The 26509-nt window shown below is 34.2% G+C and overlaps 1 long non-coding RNA gene across 1 annotated transcript in view; it reads right to left on the bottom strand.

The window, feature by feature from the left end:
* LOC113266082 (uncharacterized) overlaps nt 1-26509 on the bottom strand; it is a 634890-nt gene that overhangs the window by 56964 nt on the left and 551417 nt on the right. Inside the window, exons 15-17 of the long non-coding RNA XR_008957174.1 lie at nt 9419-9580; nt 8489-8636; nt 6055-6172 (exon numbers count right to left, since the gene is read on the bottom strand). This is a non-coding gene — a long non-coding RNA (uncharacterized LOC113266082). The remainder of the gene's footprint in view (nt 1-6054; nt 6173-8488; nt 8637-9418; nt 9581-26509) is intronic.

The following is a 26509-nucleotide window of genomic DNA, read 5'->3' as shown; positions in this document are numbered from 1 at the left end:
TGACACAGAGACAAAGGAATGAATTGTAGGAGAGAAAAGAGCAAACAATTAGAAGCCCTTTTCAAAGGGCCTAACTAACATCCACATAACTGGGCTTCTGGAGAAAAGAAAGAAAAAAAGATGTGAGGGAATACATTATTAACATTCATAATAGTAATAATTATTCTAAACCCTAGGATATAAAGTCTAGATTGAAGGTGCACATGAAGTGTTCTGCTCAAGGAAGACAGACCCACAACAAGGCACATCATTCTGGAATTTCTGAAAATGGGATTTTAAAGAGAAGCTTCTAAAAGACTCTATAGGAATAAAACAAGTCTTAAGCAAGAGATAAGAAATCAGCATAGCATTACTCCTCACCACATTGGAAATGATTTCTGAAAGAAAGTATTAACTACGTAAAATTTTTTGATGACTGAATATCAATTCAGTGTGTCTGGAAAATAAAGATATTGTAATATGTATAAAGTTGCAAAAACTTACCTGTAAATACCCTTTCTCAGAAAGAGTCTAAGAACTACATGGGAAACAAAGGAGTCAAATACAGATATTATACTTCAAAATATTTATTTAGGAAAAAAAGCAAATATGTAAAATATATTCCCATTCTCTTTAATCAAAATTTATATCTAGCTTTTGGGGTTTGTATTTGATTTCAAGGATAGTTGAGAGTGATGACAGTATTAATGGTACCTTTGCTTTTTTTGTGTTTGTCCTTTCCTGTGTATCTTACCTGTGACTTTTTTTTCACTTCAGTAAATATGTTTAAATAAAACTATATAAATAAATAAATATTCCTTGGTTGTTGTGGCTAGGACCATCTTAAATAACAGTAGCAAGAGTGGACATCTCTGTCTTGTTCCTGACTATCGAGGAAGAGCTCTCAGTTTTTCCCCATTGAGGATACTAGCTGTGGGTTTTTCATATATGGCTTTTATTATGTTGAGGTATGTTTCTTCTAAACCTACTTTGTTGAGGATTTTTGCCATGAATGGATATTGTACTTTGTCAAATACTTTTTCAGTATCTATTGAAATGATCATATGGTTCTTATCCTTTCTTTTATTAATGTGGCATATCACACTGATTGATTTGCAAATATTGGATCATCCTTGTAACACAAGAATAAATCCCAGTTGGTTGTGGTGAATGATTCCTTAAATGTATTGTTGGATTTAGTTTCCTAGTGTTTTATTGAGAATTTTTGAATCTATGTTCGCCAGGGATATTGGCCTGCAGTTCTTTTTTTAGTGGAGTCTTTATCTGGTTTTGGTATTAAACAACAAAAAGAAATAAAAGGCAGCCAAATTGGCAAGGAAGAAGTAAAACTTTCCTATTTGCAGATGACATGATACTCCATATAGAAAACCTGAAAGCCTGCCGAAAAACAGAACTGATAAATGTTTTCAGTAAAGTTGCAGGATACAAAATCAACATACAGAAATCTGTTACATTTCTATATACCAATAATGAAGCACCAGAAAGAGAAATTAAGGAATCAATCCCACTTATAATTGCACCAAAAATAATAAGATACCTAGAAATAAACCTAACCAAAGGGGTAAAGATCTTCTGAAAACTATAAAACACTGATGAAAGAAATTGAAGATGACAAAGAGAAATGGAAAGACATCCCATGATCATGGACTGGAAGAACAAATATTGTTAAAATGTCTCTACTACCCAAAGCAATCTTCACATTTAATGCAATCCTTATCAAAATACCAACAGTATTTTTCACAGAGCTAGGACAAACAATCCTACAATTTGTATGGAACCACAAAAGACCCCAAACAGCCAAAGCAACCTTGAAGAAGAAAAGCAAAGCTAGAGGCATCTCAATTCTGGACTTTGTTCAAGTTATATTACAAAGCTGTAGTGATCAAAGCAGTATGGTGCTGGCACAAAAACAGACATATAGATCAATAGAACAGAACAGGAAATCCAGAAATGAACCCACAACTATATGGTCAATTAATCTTTAACAAAGCTGGAAAGAATATCTAATGGGAGAAAGACAGTCTCTTCAACAAATGGTATATGGAAAACTGGACAGCAACATGCAAAGAATGAAACTGGACCACTTTCTTATACCATACACAAATATAAATTCAAAATGGATTAAAGACCTAAATGTGAGAATTGAAACCATAAAAATCCTAGAGGAGGACATAGGCAGCAGCCTCTTTGACATTGGCCATAGCAACTTCTTACTAGGTATGTTTCCTGAAGTAAGGGAAACAAAAGCAGAAATAAACTATTGGGACTATATCAAAATGAATAGCTTCTGCATGGCAAAGGAAACAACAACATTAAAAGGCAACTTACGGAATGAAGCAGATATTTGTAAATGACATATCTGATAAAGGGTTAGAATCCAAAATATATAAAGAACTGATACAATTCAACACCCCCCAAAATGAATAATCCAATTAAAAAATGGACAGAAGACATGAACAGACATTTTTCCAAAGAAGACATCCAGATGGCTAACAGACACATGAAAATATGCTCAACATCACTCATCATCAGGGAGATAGAAATCAACACTACAATGAGATAACCCATCCCACCTGTCAGAATGGCTAAAATCAACAACACAAGAAATAACAGGTGCTGGCAAGGATGTGGAGAAAGGGGAACCCTCTTGCACTGCAAGGAATGCAAACTGGGGCAGCCACTCTGGAAAACAGCATGGAGGTTCCTGAAAAAGTTAAAAACAGAACTATCCTAGATCCAACAATTGCATTTGTAGGTATTTACCTAAAGAATACAATAATACTAATTCAAAGGGATACATGCACCCTGATGTATAGGAGCAGTATCTACAAGAGCCAAATTATGGAAACAATCCAAGTGTCCATCAACCAATGAAAAGATAAAGAAGTGCTATGTATATGTATATGTGTATGTGTGTGTGTGTGTGTGTGTATATACATACATACATATAACGGAATATTACTCAGCCATAAAAAAGAATGAGATTTTTGCCATTTGTAATGACATGGATGGAGCTAGAAAGTATTTGGCTAAGTGGAATAGGTCATTCAGAGAATGACAAATACCAAAGATTTCAATCATATGTGGAATTTAAGAAACAACAAGGGAAAAAAGGGCTGGGGGGAGAGAGACAAACCAAGAATCAGATTCTTAACTATAGAGAACACACTGATGGTTACCAAGGGGGGGCGGTGGGTGGGAGAATGGGTGAAACAGGTGATGGGGATTAAGGAGTACACTTGCTATGATGAAACCTGGCTGTTGTATGAAAGTGCTGAATCATTATATTGTACACCTGAAACTAATATGACATTGTATGTTAACTAACTGGAATTTTAATAAAAACTTAAAAAATATATCTTCCCCATGGTCCTCAAAGTTTACATAACTCTCTTTGAGGTAAAAATTAGAAAAGTCCATTAATGCTTTTTGCAGAATCTTACTAAGTGAGTTCTAAAATTTCTGAAAGAGGTTTCATCTTGAGTGCCTCCCAAACACTATTTAGACAGTGGAGTAAACTATAGAAAAGACTAAGATGGAAAAGTACACTTCTGTTGACTTTCTCAAATTGCTTTTAGGTAGTACATGATAAGCTATGACTATAATGAAATAGTTATTTCTCCATAGAACACCATGAGTATTTAGTTTTTCTTATACTTCTTATCAGGCATCCATGTAGAGGTGGAAAATATTACTGAAGGGAATTCTCTTTTGACTATCACTGTAATATAAATTCAATGAGAGTAATGAATTTTATTTCTTTTTCCCCCCTTTGGTATATAGCCAGCACCTAAAACAGTACCTATCAAATTACACACACAGACAAAAAATATGAATAGATGACTAATGGACAGATGAATGAAAGACAAAATGCAAGAGAGTGATGAAAGTGTTCAAGGATGATGCAGAGGAGAGATTCCAGGATGATCGTTGTACTCAGGTACAGGGGCAGTCCATCCAGATTGTAATAGGTGAGATTATTCTACATGAGACTTTTTCATAAAAAGTAAAGTGACAGAATATCTAATGCACCAAAGTGTCTTGACAGATGACATAGTAATATGTAATAGAAAAAAGTCTGGGTTGAATTAGAGACATGCACATATGAAAACTAAACAAGAAAGAAAAATCAACTCTAGAAGAAAAATTTAAAAGTAGAGAAAACAGGAAAGAAAATAAGAGTTAAGTCCTTATTTTCCATAGTTGGATGTCAAAATATAATGCTCTAAAACAAAAACAAAAACAAACTAATAATAGAAGGCAATTATCTAGAGACATTGAGTCGATATTCAAAATTACCAGCTAAAAGAAATAGAATTGCTGCTGAGAAAGAATTGCAGGGGGATGCTGTTTCTCAAAATAAACCTGTAGAAATATTTGATACTTTATACTATGTGCAAATATAACTGATAAAAGGAAAAACCAACAAATAAATAAGAGGATCGATGGACTTGAGGATGGCCTACTTTGCCCCACCCCAGGAAAGTGTCTACATCCATCTTCCTTTTGGAACCCACATTTCTAGTTATCTCTTCTTTCTGAGGTTACCAGCATGGTTTTGTTCAACCCTCTCGTGACTACAAACACTCATTATAGTTCCATAAGAAATTGAAAGTCAAATTCTTTTTAAAATTTGAAAATGTCTGATAACTTGTGAGGAATCTGTACTGCTCCTTGACTCTTTTGTTTCTATCTTTTCTTATAATTTTCCATCTGTCATGCTGCTGAGGATTATCATTAACTTCTTTAGCACAGCGTTCTTCCTGTATTCCATCTTGAATTATTTCTGTATCCAGTCTTGGAACTCTACTTCTTACCTTTTAAATTTGTTTTGTATCAAGACAAGTTTCCTTCCAAATCCACTAATTTATAATCTCAAGTAGGAATAAAAACATAGCACCTATATTTCGAATCACTGAAATGAAGAGCTTGTTGCACATACTTTCTGGGGTTCAAGATTTTAAATCCCTTCTCCATATATTTTCCTCCCAAATAGGCTCCATGCGTGATACATTTAGAAAGATCATGGTTCAATCTATCATTCTCACATTTATCTACGTCCAATTTGCTAAGAGGTTATTCTCACTATTTTCCAATGCTTAATTCATGTTTGTTTACTTCTTCTTTTATCTTGAAAATCTCTTTCTGGCTCACTTTGCTCTCCAGTAATTATCTAATAAGCTGGCAATATTCAAATTGTATAGCCACTGTCAACCTTAACTTTGACTTAACTTCTCTGTAGAATGCAACCCTAGTAACCATTCCCTTTTACTTTAAGTTCTTACTTCCTACTTTCTAAGACACTGCTTCTTTTCCTGCCACTATAGTTATTTATTCTCAGTATCTTTGCCGGATATTTTTCTTCTTCACTTAACCCCTTTATCTTTACTTTTTTTTTTTTTTTCTTCCCTAAATGATCTCACTTATCTCTATGGTGTTAACTGCCACCTACATTTTATTCACTCTCCTGTTTGTATCTCAAAGTCAAGGACTTCCCATTACCTCCAGGTGAGAATTTGGCTGTCCCACAGAATATCCTTCTTAATCCATCAGTTTACCCAAACTTCTCCTTATCTTGTTATGCTCCTTATCTTGTTAAAGAAATCCCTGACACTAATACTATGTTTATTCTTAGGGAGGTAGAAGACTAGCGCAGATCTTTGTACAATGCAAAAGAAGGAAAAAAGATAAGGAAAGAAAAAAAAAACAGTGTGAGTTAGAACTGGTTATAAACTCAAGGTTTATAAAACATTTAATTATGTCCCTTCATCAGGTTTTTGTGGCTGTGACCAGGACTTTTCCTCACCTTCGTTGTGGCCTTAACTTTTGTATGGTATTTATGATTCCTTGTCCTCTCTACGAGGAAACTTTTCAAAAAGTACTTTTTTTTTTTTTTTTTTTTTGTGGGGAGATTACCTTTAGTAATATTTCCAACTATTGTTGTAGTACTTTCAAAACAGTTGCATTTCTACAGATTAGACTAGAAAGTGAATTTCTGTCAAACAAATCAGATTTCACACTGAATTCTAATTTAATTCAGGGATGTGTTCCTACCTTGCTGATGACAATGTGCAGTGGAGATGCCAAGATTGAAGCTTCAGCTTCATCAGCACAAATCAGGGAGACTCAGCTATGCAAGCATCAGCTCTTCACATAACATTTTCTTTTTTTCCTGGATGCAACAGATGTGAACAGCAGGGAAACAACTTTTATGTCTCTAGCAGAATTCCATTAATTTGAGTCTTCAGAGACCACATTCCAACTCTGTCATTGATTTTCTAATCCCTTTTTGGCAAGTATTTATAATGTGCATTGCCAAAAAATGGGGATATACAGGTATATATTCCACCAAAAAGTTTATGGTGTGGAAATTCACATCTTTAAACTCCTCCATAGTAAAGAAATCAATTGAGACATAGGCAAATCAACATTTATAAAAGAAATTATATTGTCCTAAATACCAGATTTATTTTAATTTCACTTGTGGATAGAAAGACAACTTCCTTATAATTCAATTTTACAGTGCATTTTCATGCTAATTATCCATTGGAAAGAAAATAATGCCAAGAAGTGCACAATCTAAACTTGTTCGTGTACATTTCAATTTGGCTTAATTTTTCTCTCAGTTCGGGCTTTTTAATTGAAACTGGTTCATCCTTCCAAAAAATATTACAGAAAGGGCTACAATTAAACTAACAAATGGTACTTGAATGCTCTGCAACCTTTAGCAAACCCAGAACATTTTAAGCTATTCCAAAAACAAAAACAAACAAACAACAACAACAAAACACATAGCAGAAATACTGAATGTTCTGCCCACATATAAGCATATGGGCCTTCCCAGTATCTCAAATTATAGCAAATTTTTCACTTTACCCCCACAGCTTCAGTTAAAGCATGTAATAGAAATGGATATCAGAAATCTATTCTCATTTATTATAATATGAATGCAAGCAGAGAAAACAGTAAAAATCTGCAGTGTCTGCACATTTACTAGCACTCTGGTTTGTGGGAGAGTAGGAATTATTTATGGACATTCCAGCACAGCTCTAATATTTAAAGGGCTACAAGTCTTTCTCAATCAAGAAATGTCCTATAGAGATTTCTATGAATTAACCTTGTTAAAAGTAAAGGGAGGAAAGTCTGCTTTCACATGGATTAAAAAAGATTTAGATGTGTGATGTTGGCACAAGTCTTTTATTATGCATTTCTTTATACTAATTTACCATGTGGCATTATTAAAAAGAAATAGAAGTAGTTATCTTCAGTAGAATAATTAGAGACAAAAATACTGTAGCATTCCAGAATCCCTATAATCTTGTGTTTATGCCTGTAGGTCGGTGTCACTTGTTCTCCACATACAGAAACATATAAAAACAGGAAAGCAATGTTTTTAATAAAGTAGCTTAAATTTTTAAAAATATGTTGGAAATAGTAAAGTTCATATTCTTCTAATTAAGGAGTATGTTCCCTGGCCTACTGGCATAAAAGGTAGTTAAACTGATATTCTGCTTTTCTACTGTTTATAAACTAGGTCAATTTCTACATTCTTGCTCCAATCACCCATGGTGACTCAGTTTTCTTTTTTGTTTTCATATTAAGCTCTAGGATTAAACACTAGTACCCCCCAAAAATCTGCCCAATTGCCTATGTTCAGGGACAGAGCCATGTGTTTCTATCAAAGAAAAAAAAGTCCTGAATAAGCTGGTGATCCTATCTTAATTCATACAGTTGAATATTTATATACCAATATAATTTTCATAGGAAATAAACTAGAAATCTATGTAGAACATTATAAAAAAGTGGAACAGGTAAGTGAAATAGTTCACAGTACTAGAAACTGTATAGCTGGGAAGGAGCAGAAATCTTGCTAAAGAGAAAGAGATTCTTTTAACACAGATGGTAGAAACCCATATTGATTGCCAGCACCTTTACAGGTATCCGAGGAGGGGTTTGAGGATGGGTAGGTATCCACAGAATTAAAATCTCAGTTTGCCCTTGACAAAGAGTAACTATATTCACTATAAACATCAATCTTCAAGGAAAGCTTCATAATATGGTATTATAATAAAATGCAGACTTCCTAATCATGTCTTTTTTTTGCACCTATATTCACTTTATATTATATAGCATAGGCTTTTTACTTGGTATATGCAATATAGGTATGAAATACATATTTAAATTCTTTCAAGGGATAGTCTGGAAAAAAACACTTGGAAGAGTAACAAAAATACAGTCTAAAGCATTTTTGGTGCTGTAGCTTACCAACTTCTTCTCTTCTTTTGCACTACTCAACACACAAAATAAATCCTGTGTGAAACTATAAGATATTCTTTCCAGCTCTTACTGCCTCGTATAGTCAGTTACCCCAAATGGCCCCACTTTAAGCTGGCAGCATGCATAGGTGGTTACTTAAACAGATTTCTGTCTTAATTTCTGTAGTTATACTATAAAACACATTCTGTATGATATGCCAATAAAATATTACCTGAAAAGTGATGTAGGCTCAGTATATGATCTGGAAATTAGCAATTACCTGCTTTAAAAGCAAGTTACTTATGCACACTGTCCATCTTTTTCCCCATATGAAGCCATGTCCCTATTTAACAGACACAATGGAAACATTTGGAGATTGCCTTTAGGAAAAAAACAAATAAATAAATACTACATAATTAGAGAGATATGTGCATTATAAATTTGAAACAGAATTATATATATTTAATGGACAAATAAACATATATTTGAAGAGTGTTTGAAATCATATTTCACATTTGCAGAATTAAAGTAAACACAAGTGAAGTACTGGTATGTTTGCCTCCGGAATGAACATTCATTAGATTTGGTAGTTCATAGTACAATTTCAGCCTTAACGTTCTCTAATTCTCTGATGGTATATTTTCAGAAATGCAAAGAAACTTATAAGCAAAGAGTAACAAGCAAAGCCTTAAAATCACCATAATTTGTAGTTAATCTTTTGAATCCAAAGTTCCACAAGATTTGGTTCACAATTGTACATTTTAGCTGTGTACTTCATAGCATTAATTTCAGTCATCACTGCCAAGAAATTGGCCTTTACTCAACAATGGTTCCACCTCTCATTTAGAGTCTAGCTTTTCTTTCCACAAATATCTGAATTGATTATATTTAATATTTCCAATGGAAACTCCTGAGCTAAACACGTTCTATGCTTTGTTAATAATTTACATATATGCCTTTATTATGAGACTCCTTTGTGAAGTTAGTTCCTTCCTGAAGAGTCAATATTTTCATATTTTCTTGGCATGGATGCTGTACCACTTTGCTGAGATAACTTACTTTTTCAGTCATAATGAAACAAGTACTCCATGTAAAAGCATTCATATTTGGAGCTTTAAAAAAATCTCAAGTAACAGATCAAAAGTAATACAAATAGACTTACTCATTTGCAAGAGAAGGTAAAATAATGAAGAAGTTCTCCTTCTTTCCGTCCTTGCTCTGTTTTGGTCACTACTGCTTCCACTGTGAAGTGAGTTTAATATAATTAGATATGGCAAGGGTGTGACTTGCGCAAACTCCTTTGTGTCTCTCACATAAATGAAACCTGAGATAAGAAAAATATAATCAGGATAATAGAGAACACTGTAAAAACCAAATATAGTTGGAATACTTGTAAAACAAATTATGGTGAATATTCCTTGGGCTGGGAGTCCTTTGAAAACATAAGTGGACAAAATAGTGATAGGATAGTTCCATCTATGGAGATGAAATTTAAGTAAAGTAAAAACATAATAACAAACCTTCAAAGAATATTCATAGTTGCATCTCTCTAAGAATCAAATGGACATCTTTAACAAAATCTATAGAAGAAAATATTAGAATTGAAGTCATTTTCAGGTGATGTCACTACCCTTTGCTAAAAATTTAGAGGCAGGGCAGATAAAGTTATATACCCTAAAAGAAATGTTCCTTGAAGGGCTTTGGCAATTTTCATTGCTTTTTGGAATAACTGGAAACAATATCACAGGGTACAAATGGCTAAAATTAGAGATAACTCAATCACAAAAAGCAAGCGTTGGCAAACAAAGAATTTGGATTAAGATCATGACAAACTCATTCTGAGAAAATACATTGGGCTAGACCAGTAGATTTTGTTTTAATTTTTCCTGAGTTCTCCAGTCTAAAAAATACACGCTACTCTTTCTTTATTTCAGGAACAGACTTTGGCCTTGAGTCTGTGCCTCAGCTGAGCACTGGAATGAGAGTTATTAGAGTAGTTGAAGATGGAGTGGATGACTGATGAGGCAATTTGCCCTTTCTATACCCACAAAAGCTTTCTTGAATCTCACCTTCTATCCTGGAAAGAAAGGCAGCAGAATCTCTGAAATGTGACATTTTCCAAATAGAACAATCTCAGAAACCCAATTACCATCTTAGTCACTCATTCTCTCTTTTTGCTACTCTCTCCTCCACAGAAACTAAAATCAGAAATTTAGTTATAGTCTCAACAGAACAGCCAGTCTCTAATTGTATCTTTTTTCTATTAATGTTTGATGAGGCAGATTTTTTTCAAATTTTCATCCAGCCTATGTACAAACCAGTTGCATTTGATCTGCAATTTTAAATTATAAAGTTCTGTATTGTCGTTACATTTTAGAGGCAAATCAAGCAGCAAAAGAGAACAGTTTGTGGTAAAAGAGTTTACAGGATGAATATAATTCGCCCCAAGTAAAACTAGAAAGAATACCCATGAGATACCCATCAGTCTTTCTTTTTAGCTCAGTCCCTGACAAATGCAGATAGTATAGCGTGAACACGTTTATTTTCCATGTGACCTGGTCAGATACTTGGTAATGGTAGTAGCTGACATTTCTTAGGGAAAAATCTAACAACTTAACTTTAATTGACTGCACTGCAAGATAGCCACCAACATGATTTTACTTTTCAAAGATTTCCCAGGATGGGAGAAATGTTCATAGACCTGACAAGCATAGTGATTGCTTTCCCTCTGGGTAATAAAACCAGCTACATTTCTCTCACTTTTGCCTGTAGTTCCTAAATGCAAAAGAAAAGCAATTATCACATGAAATGTATGCCTAAGGTATTCTTCCTGCATTAGTCAGTAGGTATCTATTTCCCTTTCAATTCAGGATCTTTGGAAGGAAAGAAAAAATTCCAGGCTCTGTAAGATATGTCCCCCACATAAAGTATTTGTGAGACTTGGAGAGTTTCTTTTTAATCTGCTTTAGTGACTCTAATCTAGACAGAAGTCAGTTTTTCTCTAATTATAGAAAGAGAGATTCCCATAAGCCTATTATTTTACAGAAAAAAAAAAGCTCACAAACAAGAAAAGTCCTCACAGTTTGTCACCTTCCAACAGTTATCTCTTTAATTTTTGAAGACTTAACATAAAACAAGCATTTGAGATAGGTAATTAACTGATTTGAGATTTATATAAAAATCGTTATGCTCTCTTTAAAAATTGTGTTTATCACGTACAGATCTTTTATAGATGTTTTCGCTTTGCTTCGAGCAGGAAATTTAACTTAGTGTAGTACCATTTCCTAAATAATATTCATAAGTGTTAGAAAACAAAAGCAAAAGAAAATTGTGACCTAGGTTTTGAATATTCTATACTAAATCTCAGGCTGAGAATAAAAAGGATACCTCAAGTACTTTTGGGGAAAAGTAATGAGTTTGATCAGACAGTAAAATATTCAGTTTTGACTTTGGCATAAAAATCAGTAATTCTACTTCTCACTCAAATTTGGAGGGCTACCCGAGTTGGACCTAACATAAATTTTGAATCTTCAGCATTAAACATAAGGCCAGGCAAAACAGAACTCTCAATAAACATGTGTTCAATGAATAAATTAGAAAGTTAATTAAATTTTAAAATGTTTGGCCAATATTTATCCAAGTAGTCATACACACTCACACACATCAGGAACTGTGCTAAATGTACAGAACAATGGTGAATGAGATGGACATTATCCTAGCTGTCTTGAAACTTACATTCTAGCAAAGATGAAAAATTGTAAACATACTTTTTAAAAGACCAAAAAATCACAACTTCTGATAAATTCAATGAAAGCAATAAATGGGAGATGGGGGTGCAACTGGATACTTTGGTGAAGGGACAAAGATACAAATGGCAAAATGTATGACTGTATGAATAACTGATGGAATGTACTGAGTACTGGGTGAGCATTTGGGTTGTATGAGAGATGAAGTTCAAGAAAAACAGAGCCTTGGAATTTCACTGAGCAATTCTTACAAATTGGATATAGCTAAGGTAAATTGGATTTGTAATAGTTAAGACATTCTTAGAAGTGTATATTAAGGTTGCCAGCTGGATTCCGGAGGTCAAAAGGTCAGAACAGATACAAGATTATTCTCCAGTATAGGCTCAGCACATTCTCAGAATCATAGATCTTACCAAATCCTGAGATCCTAAGGAAAATGAGGGAAGATTCTGATAATCGTCTTAAGAATTACAAAAGACTTTTATACTGTGGGTATTTAATAATGATTGTGAATTAAGCACCAAACTGATTATAAGATTGTCCTCATCATTACAATAATTGAGAACAACAGTTTCATAATAACGCAGTTTATAGATTTGAAAACCAAATATATGGCATGCATTTTACATATATAATTGTTTTTCCTTGTACAAATACTGAAAGAGAGGTGTTTTTATCTATATTTTTAAGGAGTACAAAACTGGTAGCATTTATTATTATTATTACTTAAAAGTATACCTCCCCTACACACACATACTAAGATGCCTCCAAACATAAAAATTACCCACTTAAGTGAAAGAAGTGAAATTTGCTCTGGTGTTTCCCCACCAAAGGAAACACTTCTAAGTTTTCCATGTGTTTATTCAATATTTCCCTCCATGCCTCCAAAATTTATATTTCTTATATATTTGTAAATGAAGTCAGATATATGCATATTTACACACACACACACATTTTCCAAAGTTTTTTAACACAATGGAATCAAACTGTATTCCTCGATGCTTTTTAAAGCTAAAAACTTTTCATGTACATCTTTCCACATTATTGTGTCTACAAAGATTTATTCATTTTAACTGAGATCATGCATTGTATGTGTGTACCATACTTCACTCAACCATTTTCCTATGGAAGTCAATTTAGGCAAATTCCAATTTTTATTAAAAGCAAGACTGCAACAAATGCTGTGATGTCTATATTTTTCTATATTTTTATTTGTCATGCTATTGTTTTTGTAGAACAGCTTCTTTAGATTAGAGGGTCATAAAATCCAAGAATTTTTTACAGATAAAAATTGCTTTTTGAAATATTGCTGCAACATATATTCCCATCAAAACTACATTGGAGTATCTATTTCTATTTCTCCCCACAAAAGTCATTAAACTTTTCTTTTTAATTTTGCTAATTTATTAGAAAAAACAAAAGTGGCATCTCATTACTGTTTTTGGTTAGTTTTCAGAGAGACAATTTATATTGTCTGAAGTCAACAGGCAGGTATGTGAACTGCAGTCCACAGGTTGGTGCTCTATGCACGGATATAGAAAATAAGGCATTTAGGTTTGTTCTCAGGAGATGATTTTCTACCAGTATTTCAGCAATAGACAATGTGATTACCAAACAGCAGTGAACAATGAACATAGCACTAGGTTATTTTACCTTTGATACCTCAGAATCTTGTATTGACTCTACCATTTACTTCCTTGGGGGGGGGGGTTCAGTCTAGGTTAAAACACCAAGGTATGTGGATAAAATCTTATTTACCTCACTCATATCAAATACATTAATTTTTTTACCCTCGAGATATTTGCAGTTTAATCATGAGTCTCATAAATAAAACAAACAACATTTTTCAAATTTAAACCAATGTGGATGGCACTATATAGGCTTCATGGATATAGAAGTAAAGTAGAAGAAAGTTGGATGCGTGGCAAAGTCCTAAATTAACAGAATTTGTTTTTGTTTTTAAATTAGAGAAAGCACCTTCAGATCTTTATGATCATCCCTGTTATCACAGATAACATTATAGGAAGTAAGAAAAGTGTACAGTCATCAGCAAGTAAGCTAAACTCATTGTGGCTAATAAATTAGGAAAGATAAGGAAGCAAAGTTTGCCACACAAATAGAAACTGATAAAAGAAAGCTACATTTTTCCTCAACATTGGTCATCAGCAAAGAGTGCAAAAAGAAAGCACTGAAGACCAGAATAGCTTTAGGACTGCAGCTGTACTTACCACGTCCTCTGTCTCTGTTGCTGTTCTGCTGACAGAATTTGACCTTAAGAACTACCTCTTAGAGATAATAACAATGATTTATACACACTTAAAAATCCAGGAAAAACATATGAGCTTCACACAAATAGTTTGTGTCTTCAAAAATTAAGGTTATTTCCAAATATTAGGCTATCAAGTAGAGGTCACAGGCAAAATATATATATCTTTGTAAAACAGACATCTCTTATCTGAGTTGCATATTTGACAGGGAGTAGAAGCACTCAAAAGCCTACACATGTGCAATATTTCCACAAATGGACATAAACACGCATATATACATACCTAGTTTTAGCCGCTGACTCTCTCATCACCTTGATCCCAAATATGGACTCACAGATCAGTTATGTTTATACATGGATGAATTTATCTAGCTCTATTTCAAAACTGAAGTCTTGTTGCTGGTATTCTGACCTTCACTTTATGCTCTGGGCACACAATGGAAAAAAAAATCCCCTTCTGATAACTCAACTTCTTGTGGTTGGGTATCTGACTTGGTAACCCACCAAATAACTATGTGTCTTTCTGGGATGGAGTATTTGCTCTCTGAACAAGGCCACTTCAAGGATTGGAGTCTTGCATCTGACTCTTGAGTTCTGTGGCCAGAACTTAACAGCTCAAATCTGTTTAATTCTGTAAGGACCTGTGAGTATCCCTTGCTCTGAGATTCTTAATGACCTCTTACTCATCACCAATGGCCAAGGTAAGGAGTAAAATCATATGGACTTTTGAATATTTTAAACTTAGGAAATTTAACCTAAAGATTACTTTATTCCTTAAATTTGTACTCTTACACTCCTTTTTAAATATACAAAGGAACAGATTGCTTTATAAAGGGGTAACACTTAAAAATCTGAAGTAATATAGATGAATGATTCATTTAAGTTTTCCAAAGGCATTTCAACCAATTAGAGCTGCTATACAACTTAATGGGGCTCCTCTAGACAGATCTGCCTCCTGGTCTCGATAGAGACCAGGAAACCATGGAGCCACAGAAGTGCCACCGATAGCCAACTCTAGGAAGGAAGGCTCAATACTTCCCCATCATAGCCTCCACCTGCCCTTGGGACATTATGGAAAAAGTTCTCATACTTTCTTGGTGCACTACTCATCCACAGAACCCAAAAGACATTTTTTTTTTTTTTCCAGAAAGGTACAAGTTTAAATGTCAAGCTAACAATGTAACAATATAAATTTTGTAGTTTGGACCTAAGCCAGCACAAACATGAAAGGTGAGGCAGAGAAGACAGTATGTGTAGAGAAGGGATACCTGAGTTGGCATTCACAGGCAATTAGCCAGAAAACCAGGTAAGGCCCATGTAGTGTGATGCAAGCTTATGTTAGCACTGCCATGAACCACAGACTGCCTTCTTCCAACAAGAGCAGGAGTGTGCTTTAAAAAATTAAGAGGACTGAATGGAAAGAACATTCCAAACTTGCATAATACAAAGCACATAAAACAGTAAATGCCTACACAGACTGTAAATGCTTCCTTAGAATGAAAGCAATTCCACTTTCTCCAAAGTACTTCATTTCAAATGGCTGGTGTAGGCACATTCCTTATTTTCAGTACTACTTCATTTATTGTAGGCAGTCTAACAACTGTCAGATATTTTAGAAATAGTGCTAATATGGGCAAACACTAGAAAATCTTTAAAGCTTAACAAGAGGAAAACTTTATAGAGTGTGAAAAAATCCTATTGCATTCATATCTTTATTTTTCCCTTGGTGATTTTTATGTTAGAATGACTGCTGTGATTTTAATACTAACACAATCTGTTCACCCAGACCTAGGAGAGAGAGTGATTAGAGTTTTAAAATAATATACAAAATTCTTTATTAGAAAGATTTAAGATTGCCAGAAAATCTTTAAGTTGCAACTCTTTCACTCTTCAAAGGTTTGTTTTCTAAGTATCTCCCTATTCAAATGTAATTGATTGAGGATAGAAATGTAAACAAACATGTAATTTATTACTTTTGCATTACATTTTCCCTGACTTCTGGCAATAACTAGACACAAAGGTTAAGTTTTTGTCAACTTCATAAATGTTCCCCCCACAAAATTCCTATACAAAGACAATCAGTAAGTTGGATAGGAGAAAACAGATCACACAGGTTGTGTTTTAAATTATTTGCTAAACATTTCAGAGTGAGAACACCTCTAATAAAGGATAGTGCTAAAGGATAAATTTCTTGGTTAAAAAGATAAATTTAGAATATAATTAATCATTAATCACTGAGTCATTTAAAATGCCCTAAGTCTCTGCATGTATGAATGTATACATACACAAAGGGTATTTTTGAGCACTCATGTTGCATAGCGGTGCTGGAGGAAGAGGGGAGTGAAGAACACAGTTGGATGTAAAACTTGGCTCTGACTTTCAGGAACATATATTCTAATAAATTTAAAAACAGTCCAGCCCTTAAAGAATATGTACTCTAAAGTGTTAACACAAGTGAACAAAATTACAGAACAAATAACATTGTAGTGTATTGTGGTGGAAAGCATATGTGCTGTAGAAATTCAGATTTGGGCTGGTTTGTGAGAGGAGACTTCATGGAGAGGGTGAAACTTGAGTGGACTTGAAGAATGCTGAGATTTGGAAAGGCTAATGTCAATAGAAAGAACCTTTCTTCAGCGTGGGTAGTAAGGGATAAAAATACATAACCCAAAACATAGAAATGGATAGGAGCAAATTGCAATGGCATAACAGAAATATGGGTTAGGGAAGCTGATAAAAAATAAGGCTGAATTAGTGGAGCATGTATCAGTTAAATATAATGTCCAGTTGCATGTACCAGAGACTTGATTGTAGTGGCTTAGCCAAAGAACAGATTATTTATCCTACACAATAAGAAAATTGGAGGTGGACAGCTTAGGACAGTACAGCAGCTCTAGGACACTATTAGATCCCGGAGCCTTTTCTTTTTCTGTTCTGCCAGTCTTACCATCTTCAGTGTGCTGGTTACAACACAGTTCCTGCACTGTGAGCAGGGTATCTGTGCTCCAGGCAGATGAAGGGGAAAAAGAAACCTACTACTCCCAAAAGCTTCCAGTAAACTCACCTCTTTTTATCCAAAATTATGTCACATGGTCACCTCCCTGTACCAGGGACCCGGGAACCATGTTCTGTTTTATTTTATCTTCAACCGGCCACAGTGGAATACTTATGTAACAGAGAAGAAGGAATAAGGGGGAAATGTATATTTGGAAAGCAGCACACAGTATCTGATTCAGATAGGTCCAAAAGTTTCAAAGAAAGGAAATATGCAAGTGTGATAGGCAATAATAAACTATGGTAAGTTCCTAAACAAGGAAATCTGGCAGAGAACCAGCGCTTCATTAAACTGCATTTGGCAGCAGCAATATGGAAAAAAAGGAGCAACCATGGAAGAGGAAGTAGAATGATCTAAAACTATGTTGCAATCTCAAAGAAAATGTAACGAGAGCCCGTATGTGGACACTGAGAGTAGAAATGGGAAATAGAGGAGAAATCTTCATTTCTGAACAGGATACCATTTTACATCAGTGTTGAAAGACAGGGAATATTAAATATGCGTTTTTCAGACTGTGAGAAAATTTTTGAAGATTTTATTTATTTATTTGACAGAGAGAGAGAGAGAGCACAAGCAGGGAGCAGCAGGCAGAGGGAGAGGGAGAAGAGGCTCCCTGCTGAGCAGAGAGCAAGATGCGGGGCTTGATCCCAGGACCCGGGGATCATGACCTGAGCTGAAGGCACACACTTACCTGACTAAACCACCCAGGGGCCCAAGGCTGTGGAAATTTTTAAAAAGTACTTGTAAGACCAGTTTCCTGATTTGACAACTAAAACACAAGAAAGGCCAGAGTTGAGTTCCATGTTACAAAGCATCAGTGACACCATTCCAAACGGTGATAAATTCCATAAATATAAAGCACAGGGTTCTAATTCTTAGTCCAGTAGTATACCATTTTCACTTCCCATGAAGTGAATGTCATTCCCATGACATATTTTATTATATTACATATATTTTCATATAAATCTATACATTTTAATAAGAATTCATGTTTTATAGATATAGTAAATTATTTGGAGTTGCATAAAGATTAGGAATCTAGAGTCTAGTATATTTTAGATTATTTTTATTACTATTTCTTATATTAAAAAGTCATAATGTACTTCTGCTACTGTATTATAAGAATATTGCTGGAAATTACATTTCTAGCCTGCAGAAACAAGAAATAAATGAGATAAGATGCATAGGCTCCCTGTAAATGATTAGAAAGTGAAGAGAATTATCCTGTACCAATACAGATTGAGAATGTTTTATTTGCATATTTATCACAGAAAAGTTGCAATAAGGAATAAATTATTATAGAGGGGTTATTTTCAAAGTCCTAATGTTGCCTCTTTGATAAAAAGCCATGCACTCTTGTTGTACTTGTTTACTCATGTTGTACCTGTATTCACCAGCCCTATTGTGTCTTCCCACCTCTAAAACTCTCCAGACCCATATACTCCAAAGAGAGGACATTTCACAGAAGACATATCTTGTTATTTAGGTCTTCCTGCTATAGAATCCAGCTAAAGTAGCAAAGGACCGCTGATTTCCCAAAGTCATTTTTTCTCCAAATCCTGTACCCACCTCCCACTCATCAAAATTGACCTCTGCTATCTACCATTTTCATAGGTCTTCTCTTTCTTCTTAAGAATGGGTGAATAAATTTGAGTTAACATGTTTACTTTCAATAATGGCATATTATCTCCTCCTAGAAAATGTTTGCTTTTAATCACATATTTTAATAGAATACATAAAGCGGGATTTCAGACTTCATAGGGAAGTAGCAATTGCTTATTTCTTCAGGTACAACCAACAAATAACACATCATTCGTTTGTGCAAACCACAAGTATTGCTAGGTTGTCTACTACACGCCAAACACCAGAGATACAATTTCAAGAGAAATGCACAAGGTCCCTGCTCTCACCAAGTTTAGAGTATTGTGGAACAAAGAAAAAGAACATTCCAAACTGTGATAAATTCCTTAAATATAAAGCACAGGCTTCGATGAACAATCTTAAAGGTGATACTTTGGGGGACAGAGAACAGAGAGAGGTTTACGAATAAATACCTCTGCTCATACAAGTATATACATATTTTTTTTTCTTTTACCAAAATTTCTACTTAATGTGTAACATTGGGTCTTTTCTACTTCATACTCTGGAATTGAATATTACAAAACTTATACATTGATATGAGCATCTTAGATTTCCAGCTAAAACAGTTTTTCCCCTAAGTGTGTAATTCATTCTGTAGACTATGTATGGATTGAAGCTTATGGAATTTAGAGACAGAAGACCAACAGAAGTAAAGAGTATTTTTTTAGGCCCATGTTGGAAATAATTATCCTGGAAATGATATAGAATTTTGGGTCACAGTTTAAAATTTTTCCAGAGCATAAACTCTGAAAAGCATAATTTCTCTACCTGCTCATCAATGATGACTATCATTTTTTTATAAAACTATGTCTTTTTTAAAGTTTCTAATTTTAAATGAGTTTGGAGAAATAAAGAGGCGATGCACAAGCCATAAAAATGATTTTAGAGTTGGCAAATTGGTCTTTTGACTAATGATAAGATTGAAGAAACTGAAATAATTTAGCTTGCAAGGGAGAAAATTTGGTGGTAATTTATTAATAGTTTTCAAATGTGTAAAGGATTAGTAAGGAGGAGATAGTAACCAAATGTTCCTGATCTCTAAAGTGGAAAGAACAGATTAAATCAGTTTAAAGTGCAGCCAGTGATCAAGGATAGACATAACTTTCAGAAAATAGGCAAGATAAGCACAACAGCAGACCACCAAAGGAAATTATGCAGTTTCTGACATCTGTCAGATACTGTTTAGATACAGATCTGTTTGAGGGTCCCTCCTGCCTTATATATCTCTGATTATTTGCATATAACATTGGAAACAAGATTTCCTGGGAGAAGATTAACTAGAAACCAACTAGTAGTAAGACTTAAGCAGTCAGAAGAGGAAGAAAAGCAACATATTTCAGAACAATAATAATGATTTCATATTTGCCCTCAAGACACAGAATAGGAATTGAATGCAAAATTAGCTGAGTTCATGTCTTAAAAATTTCTTTACTGTAGTATCCAATATTATTTGGAGGCTAACTCCCTTCCTAGCTGCTATGGAAGAAATTTGATTAATGAACTCTGGATATCTAAGCAATTCTTCAACAGATCTTGGATCTTGACAACTGGTAACATATGCCCTCAAAGTTGAGCCTTTTAGAAACAAATTTGATAACACAAAACTAGTTTCTCCTTCCTTTATAGGTTGGTGGTTAAGAATTGAAGTAAATGGAGCAAAATAGGACCATGAACAATTCAGGCACAACAAATGGAGATTATATACCATTGTTTGAAGCTTAATGTTAATGGTAATAATAGCAGTTATAATAATATTATTTCATATACCAGGCAATGTGATAAATATATACTTTATTTTCTTTAATCTTCACAATAGCCTTATGATTGATTACTTCTATTACCTCTAACTTACAGATAAATAAGCTGACTTAGATGAAAAGGTTATTTGACCAAGGTCACATATTCAGTAAATAACAGTCTCTGAATTGAAGACAGGTCCTTTTGATCCCTGAATATAAATTCTCAACTGTTATAAAATAAATTTACCAAAATCCAATAAAGTCTATACTACTCTCTTTTGGAGAAATTTTCCAAATTCCCCTTGCCATTCAGGTGCTAGAAATGACTATTTCTTGAAGATATGGAAGGAAAGTAAAATTATAATTTATAATGATCTATTTACACTATAGTTTAACATGTGTCCTAAATTAAATTTTGTGAAATTCAATTACTCAATTGATAGGATTATTACTTGCCACCTGCCAACCTTTGAAAAGCCTTATGGAAATTGATTGAGAAGAAGGTTTTAATTACTTTAATGCAGAACACAAGACAGACATGGCTAGAGTTACAGGGGTGCCAAATATTTTGTAAAATATAAGCAGTAAGCAAAAGGAACCAGATTTCTTAAAAAATGAATTAAAGGCTAATTAAATATACAAAACTTCACTCTATCTAAAAGGAAAAAGTTTTCTTCTTGACTTAATATTGTCTCCATTACCCTTCCCACAGTCGTTCTTCATTATTGTCCCTGCCCTTAATTGAGCCTTTCAAAAAAATATCTAGAATATTTTTCATAAAACTATCCTTACTTCCTAGATCACCATTGTTTAGTCACATTTACATACCACTCTTAAATTAATTTTCTTGAAATATGACTATAATCACACTCCACTGCTCAAAATTTCCTGATGGCTTGCTATTGTCACAAAAAAATATAGTATTATAACTGTCATCATTACCAATATCAGCTTTCTTTCTCTTACTGAGTACTTCCTACGTGCCAAGAACTATAGTAAACACTTTGTACATTTTATCTCACTTTATTCTCACAGATATGTCGAAACCTGTATGTTGTTATCATGATCTTGTAGATGAGAAGCTGGGGCTTAGAAATGTTTCTATAGCTGGCCCAAACCCATAAGACAGAACTTGGGTCCAAACGCTCCTGCCAGAATAAACTTCAAAATCTTTCTACTGGCATCTAAAATCTTAAATAATATGTCCCAATGCCCTGATTTCATACAACTCTTCAAGCATTAATACTATTGAGCTCAGCTGTTCTCAAGAGGAAGTCCACATCCCTCCAATTGAAAGAAACTGAACATTTCTCTGAACAATAATACCACTATGTGAATATTTTTTGTTATAAGGTACTTTCCATAGTTGTTTAATCACCTAGCTTATTATCTCTTCTAGAAAGCTAAAACATTTTATTTTATTTTATATGTATTTAAGTAATCTCTACATCCAATGTGTGGCTCAAACTCACAACCCTGAGATAAGAGTCATTATGCTCCACTGACTGAGCCAGCCAGGTAACCCTGGAAGTCTAAACCATTTTATAACAGCAAGATCAGTGTCTGACTCAAATATGCATGCTTTACAGAGACTAGCACTATGACTTGATAAAAGAATTGTTATATTTGCTTCTGAATGAACACAAGAAGTAGACTCAAATTATTTTCAGGATTTTAGTTAGGCTTTAGAAAACAGCAAGCGGTGAGCAATGTAGGATCATTAATGAAGAAGGTAAGTGGAGTTCGCTCCTCTGAGATTCGTAACAAACAGGATAGGTTTTTATCTTCTACGACAATTTCCAAGTGGTTCTACTGAAGAATGGGGATGGGATTTAAAACCAACTAAAACTACTTTCCAATTATTTAACTTCAAGAATGAATGAGAAAGTTTGGGTCCATTGGAATTAACGAAGCAGAAAATTTAGAAGAAATAAGATGCTAAGAGCACATCTGTACATTTTCATGTTTTTGTTTTATTTTGTTTTCTTTTCTTTTTTCTTTTTTTTTCTTTTTTTAGCGATGTAAGAGCCTCGATAGATTTAGAGAAATTTGACAATAGTTTATTCACTCACTTAAATCTTCAAGGATAGGTTTGACATTCCATAAAAATTTTACATCCATATTTGAGTTTGGAAAGAAAGGATGGGAAGAAAACTGCTCATGTCATTTTATCACTGTCTCCTTTCTGCTCAAGGCAAAAACATAACCGTATGAAATATAGGACCCAGGAAACAGACTATGTTAATATAGGTTGTAAAAGTGTAACATCATTTGCAATGCAGGCTGAGGCTAGGAGGAAGGCAGGAGTTATTTCACTGAAACTATTTAACGTATAGACTCCTTGCCTCTTTCTTTGCGTAGAGATATGGCTGAGAGTGTAGTGCTGAATGATGATGAATTAATACTAAACGTGAATCTCTGTTCAGTTCCCAGTATGAAAACATGCCTCAGTCACAAGTAATAAAGTAAATACAGAAGCTGCAAAAATCCATCACCAGAGGAAAATAATAATTTAAAGGATTAAAAAAAGGCATTTTCATCTATGCATAAGAAACCACTGAACAAAACAAATTACACACCACACCAGAATGGCTCAATGCCCCCAAAATTACAAACAGCTTATAATGAAAGAGAAGAGAAAACCAAAGACTCAGAAATGAGAGTGCCCCTCATATAAAGAATGCAAAGGTTCTATTCCCCAAAACCCCACCTATTCTACACAGTTGCAGAGACTGTATGCAAGGAATACATTGCCATTAGTCATGAATATTTTGGATGGCATTTTGGATGAGAAAACAGTACCATCTAGGAGTCATAATTTTCCTAGGAGGCAAATACCACTTACTTTACACCAGTATCTCCAAGTTACTGTTTCTTTCGGATAAAGTTCAAATATGGACAAAATATGGTATGGCTTTTGCTATTTAGAATAATATTTGTTACTGATAACCATGGCTTTAGGCAGAAGTTTTATGCCTAAAATATTATAAGAGCAGTTTCCACCACAGAAACTGAAGAACAGAACTACTCAGAGATTCTCTATGCTATTCAGTAAGTCCATTTCTTTTTTGTTTCTTTTTTTAAAAATTTTATTTATTTAATTGACAGAGAGAACAAGCAGGAGGGGGCAACAGAGGGAGAGGGAGAAGCAGGATCCCTACTGAGCAGGGAGCCCCATACAGGACTCTATCCCAGGACCCTGGGATCATGACCTGGGTCGAAGGCAGATGTGCCACCCAGGTGGCCCACAGTAAGTCCATTTCTATCTAGAGACAAAATTCAGATCTCATGAACTCCTTAGACATTAACTATAATAACAACATGTTTTTATTGTTTGGCTTCTGTTACTTTGCTGTTATAAGTATTTATAGATTCTAAAATGAGAAAATAAGTTCAGAAACTGGAAAGTTCTAAGTGATCACATATTTAAAATAAATGCTCAGGGCTAATGGATAATAATCTAGAGTATATACTGAGTTGGAGGTATACTAGACAGTAAGATCTAGGCTGAAGTGGTAATCCATATGCATTGAGCAAATTACATGGTAGTTGTTGAGCATGAAAAACAATGATGGCCAATTGAGAAATAAGACTGAGGATTTTTATCATTTATTAAATGGAAAAATATGATAAGAAAAACTTTTGAGAAAAAATTAGGTTATTCAAAAGTCTTGTCACTTTGTATTCTTTGACCATCATCTCATTTCTCCCTTCTCACAAACTCTGGAAATCACCATTCTATTCTCTGCTTCTATGAGTTTGACCATTTTAGATTCCATGTAAAAGTGAGATCATACAGTATTTGCCTCTCTGTGTCTGGCTTATTTCACTTAGCATAATGTCCTTCAGGTCCATTCATGTTGCTATAAATGGTAGGGTTTTCTTCTTTTTAAAGGCTGAAACTAAACATACTCCCTTATGTGTATACACCACATTTTCTTTATCCATTCATCCACTGATGGAAACTTAGGTTGTTTTCATATCTTGGCTGTTGTGAATAATGTTGCTATGTACATGGGAATGAAGATACCTACATGGGAATGAAGATACCGCTTCACGATCCTGATTTCATTTTCTTTGGATATATAACCAGGAATGAGATCGCTGATCATATGGTAGTCTTAGTTTTAATTTTTGGAGAAACGTTTATACTATTTTTCATAATGGCAATACCACTGACAATCCCATCAACAATATGTCAGGGTTCCCTTTGTTCCAAATTCTCTTCAACACTTGTAACTTTCTTTTCTTATTTTTATTATTTTTTTAATACCCATGTTAAGTGTGAGGTGATAACTCATTTTGATTTACATTTCAATTATTAATGATGAGCATATACACACACCTGTTGGCCATTTGCATACCTTCTTTGAGAAATGTCTATTTAGGTCTCTAGCTCAATTTTTATCAGGTTGTTTTTCTGCTCTTGAGTTATAGGACTTCCTTATATATTGTAGACTAACTCTTTGGCACATGCATGGTTTTCAAATATTTTCTCCCTTTTTGGAGATTACTTATTTATTTTATCTCCTTTGTTGTGCAGAAGCTTTTTAGTTTGACGTAGTCCCATTTTATTTTTCCTTTTGTTACCTGTGCTTTTAGTGCCATATCAAAAATCATTGACAAAATCAATGTGAAGGAGCTTTTTTCCTGTTTTCTTCCAGGAATTTTATGGTTTCAGGTCTTACATTTAAGTCTTTAATTCATTTTGAATTGGTTTCATGTATGGCAAAAGATATGGGTCAAACTTCATAGTCTGCAAGTAGATATACAGAGTCACCAAACTACTTTATTAAAGAAATTGCTCTTTCCCCTTTTTGTATTTTTGGAGCCCTTGTCAAAGATCAGTTGACTGGATATGTCTCAGTTTATTTCTGGGCTTTCTATTCTGTTCCATTGGTCTATGTGTCAGCTTTTATGCCAAAACCATACTGTTTTCTCTATTTTTTAAAAGATTTGACTTATTTATTTGAGAGAGAGAGAAGAGAGAGTGAGTGAGAGAGGGAGAGAGAGCATGAGCTGGGGGGAGGGGCAGAGTGAGAAACAGACTCCTCACTGAGCAGGGAGCCTGGTGCATGGCTTGATCCCAAGACCCTGGGATCATGACCTGAGCCGAAGGCAGCTGCTTAGCTGACTGAGCCACCCAGGCACCCCTACCATACTGTTTTCATTACTATCACTTTGTAGTATAATTTGAAATCAGGAAGTGTGATACCTCTAGCTGTTTCTCTTGCTCAAGATTGTTTTGTCTGTTCAGATTCTTTAGTGATTCCACATGAATTTCAAGATAACTTTTTCTATCTCTCAGAAAAATGCCTTTGGAATTTTGATAGGGATCACATTGAATCTGTAAATTACTTTGGGTAGTATGGACATTTTAACAATATTACTTCTTCCAATCTATCAACAGTTGGTATCTTTCTGATTATCTGTGTCTTCTTCAATTTCTTTCATCATATTTTGATAGCTTTTAGTGTACAGATCTTTCATTTTCTTGGTTAAATTTATTCCTATGTATTTTATTTTTGATGTCACTGTGAATGAGATTGTTTTCCTATCTTTTTTGGATAGTTCACTGATAGTACATAAAAATGCATCTGATTTTTGTATGTTGATGTCTCCTGTAACTTTATTGAATTTGTTTATCAGTGAGATTTTTTAGTGGAATATTTAGGATTTTTTTATAGGTGACCAAGTAAACTACAAAAAGAGACAATTTTATGCCTCCCTTTTTGATTTGGAGAATTTCAGTTATGCAAATACATAAGTCTGAAGATCTATATGACATAGAACCTATAGCTAAGAA

The sequence above is a fragment of the Ursus arctos genome, unplaced genomic scaffold (assembly GCF_023065955.2).
Source record: "Ursus arctos isolate Adak ecotype North America unplaced genomic scaffold, UrsArc2.0 scaffold_37, whole genome shotgun sequence".
Lineage (NCBI taxonomy): Eukaryota > Metazoa > Chordata > Mammalia > Carnivora > Ursidae > Ursus > Ursus arctos.
Note: the sequence above shows the minus strand (reverse complement) of the source record. Positions and strands in the feature narration are given on the sequence as shown.